Source organism: Fragaria vesca, linkage group LG3 (assembly GCF_000184155.1).
Source record: "Fragaria vesca subsp. vesca linkage group LG3, FraVesHawaii_1.0, whole genome shotgun sequence".
Taxonomy (NCBI): Eukaryota; Viridiplantae; Streptophyta; class Magnoliopsida; order Rosales; family Rosaceae; genus Fragaria; species Fragaria vesca.
The window spans coordinates 25799487-25803085 of NC_020493.1; positions in this window are offsets into that span (position 1 = coordinate 25799487).

A 3599-nucleotide genomic window follows, 5' to 3' on the forward strand; every position below is an offset into this window, starting at 1 on the left:
TGTATGACTTACATTACCCAATCTTAGGGTAGAAGTTTCATCAGATGTAAAACCCTATGGAAATGATATTGTTAATTTTCTTAACTGTTAAAGTGCGCTTATAGTTGTCTATGGTCTTATGCTTATGTTCTTTTTCTATATGCGTTACTTCAGGGACAAGCTGTTGTTGCTTGAAAAGAAGTGTTTAAAAGTGGTCTGCGTCACAGGTATATCCAATTCATAGACTGCAATTTACATGCCTTCTGTGTGAGCCCTGCATTTCATATATTATTTGGAAATGTGAGCGAAGGTATACTATTTGCAGATTTAAAAAGAAGTTGATTTTCACTGTACCGCCCACTATACAAATGAATGCCTAAACACCTACTTGATAGTTAGTTAGTATTATTTGATTACAAATTCCTTCAGAAAGTATAAACCTTACATATTATCAAAAAGCTCTACAAAACTCATTTAATGATTTTGCTTACTTATGCGAGATTGGAAGAGAATATAGGTAGGCCCAGTAAAATGCTGACCGAAAATTACTAACCAGTTAATCTTGATTTTTGTATGTTCCTTATTCTGGTCATGCATACAGGATAATAAAACTAATTATCTGTAAAACAGCATGATACTTCACCATAGAAATAATGATATATTTGAGACGAGACTCAAGGCTTTGATTTAGGTTTGGCATTGGCTTTATATATTGGAAACTATATATAGATGTTTTAGTATTTCCTATTTAAAGGGCATAGTCATTCTTTGTTTGAATGACTGAGATGGTACTATAATTTGGACTGATGATGATTGGGTGGGTAGAAATGGGTCGAAGATCTTGGTCCAACAATAGGTGTGTTTTTTGTGAAATTTTGCGTAATCGAGTATTTGGTTTGGTGTAATGAAATGTCCTTGAGAATCTGAAATCTGGTGCCATGGATTGGGAACATAAGGTTCCAATTGGTGAACATAAGAAACAATTAGACGTTAGGGTAATTACATCCCCCTTTTTTTCTTAGTTTGTTCGCCTCCTTCCCCCCTTCAAAAAACAGGGGTGCCTTTCTGTCGTATAGTAGGTAACTAAATACTAAGTGGTTGCATATAATGAAAACACTATATTACATTTTGTGCCAGAGTTTCAATTTTCAATGGAAGAATTTGAGGTTCTCTGCGGCCTCTCAACCGGCCATTTTGATCCAACATGGCCTACTATCAACAGTAGTGCACATCGTTATGTCATTGAATTGAAATGCACTGTAGAGTTGGACATGAAAGTGGTGTATTTTCCTGATGATGCTTCATGAATTAATTCTTCATGATCGACTTTCATGATTTGGACAATGAAGTCATGGGCATAACAGATCATTTTTTTGTCGTTTTGAAGACAGTTTTAGGCTTCATTTATTTTCAGTCTGTTTTCAATTTGTGTTAGATAAAATCTCAATGTGCATCCTTTCTGCAGGTGTAAACTTTTGGATCCTTCTTGGCATATCAACTCTGAAAAGGTATATTAATTACATTACTTTTGACTTCAGCGCTTCTAATTATATTACTGTGCATGTAATATGGAAAGCGGCAATCTGTGTTTTTAGTTATATCAATCGATTGGTTTCTTTTACAGTCAACCAGTGTAAGGACCTACTTTCTTATTGTTTTTACTCTGGCATTTTTTTGAATTGAAAAATCAAGGGTAGCTTCATACACTATAAAAGGAATGCAAAATTGACATTGGTTTATATATATATATGGGGTTTTATGAGCAATCATGATAAGATCAACTCACATGTCTATTGTTATTTGATTGTATAGGTTTTGTGAGCAGTGTCTGAGATTTAGAAAAGCCCAAGCTTCAGCTACAGAAAGGCATTCATTTTCCTTCCAAAGATGTTTGCTGTCAACTCTTTCTTCGATAGAAAGCCAGACTACTTGGATTAAGGAGCTTACGCCATCCAAGAAGGTCAACCTTTTCATCTCAAACAAATTCAGGTAGTGCGCTTAATTCTATCTTCTTTCTGTTTTTTTTCCTGTCTATTTGATTGCTTCTGCGCCTTCGTCACCCTTAGGCTTTACTAGACTGTAATCTGTGTTTGTTTAATTTCGACTCTCAGACAAACAGGACTGATGTAGAGGACCAACCTCTTGCAACTAAATGTAGAAATCATTATAAGATTTCCTCAGGATGACATACATTAATAACTGCAAGAATGATAAATGACCCTGCATCTTCCACATACTTTTTTTCAGCCACTTCATCATTCTCACTATATAATCTTTCACATAATTATACAGATTGATTTGTCCAAGACACTTGTGAGCACAGTTTACACAATAAAAAAAAAAAAAAGAAGAGCAAAGAAGAGGTTGAAAGAGCTACTAAATCCAGCAATTCTAAATGAAGGAATTACAAGAGGTTGAAAGAGCTACTTAGCAAAGCTACTGCGTGACAAAGAGGTTAAAAATTCATTCATCGGATTTCATGATTTTCCATATTTTTCTTTTGTTAGATGTGCTTTCATGGAATTTATTGTCACTCCTTTTTTTCTTTTTTGCCTTAGTTTTTGGGTCGACCTAATGAACAATGTGAATGGGCTGCTGTCTATTAACAAGCTCAAGTATATTTGTGGTTGCTTGAAACATGGGAGCTATCACAAGCAGAAATACGCCAAAGTCCCGCTGCAACGTGCAGGCATCTTGCTAGGGTTTAGATATCAGTTACAAAAACCACCCAGCAGAAAAGATGAGTATTGTTAGAACTCTGTTTTTTTTATTTTTAATCTGATTTAAGTTCCAATTTTGCTTTTATAAAGTATGCGTTAGTCTAATAAAGACTTCAATTAGATATAAGTATTAATGTGAGCTCAATTAAGAACAAATAAAGCACTAATCTGAAGTGCAATGTGTATTGGTTATAATTTGGGTGTTTGCTTTGGGAAGGTTGTGAATATAGAGAGCTGGTATTAATTGGATTAATGGGACTGACTAGATGTGAAAACTGATTCTTGGTAAGTGAGTTTTAGGTTTGATGTACATGTTGTTGCATCCATACGGATAGCTTGATTTTATCCCAACTGTGAAATTTTTTATGGAAAGTTTATATTTGTGTTGCTGTTATGATGGTAGTGAGTGAGAGGGTAAATTATAATGTTGTATAATTATAGCGATTAGTTGCAGAATCTCATCGTTTTTTGTTTATTATTTGCAGATTTCATGCAAAGGTTTATTGGTCTCAGTTCTCCATTTTTCTGGGTTTTTCTTTTTACTCAGGTTTGTTTCTTTTCTAAAGTTATGTAAAATTTCTATTTGTATAGTGACATTAATTTTGAAATCCCTGCGTCTCATATAGTATCTGGGAATGTGAAATTTGTGTTTCTTTCTTCCAACATACAGATGAATGCATAAACACCTACATAATAGTTAGTCAGCTTTAATAGATTACAAATTCTTGACAAAAAAATATAAACCTCATATTATCAAAATATCTCAACAGAACTCGTTTAATTATTTGCCCTCTTATGCCTACTTGGAAGAAAATTTAGGTAGCTTGAGTAAAAATACTAACCAGTTGATCTTGATATTTGTATTTTCCTTATTCTGATCATGAATTGTTTTTTTTTTGA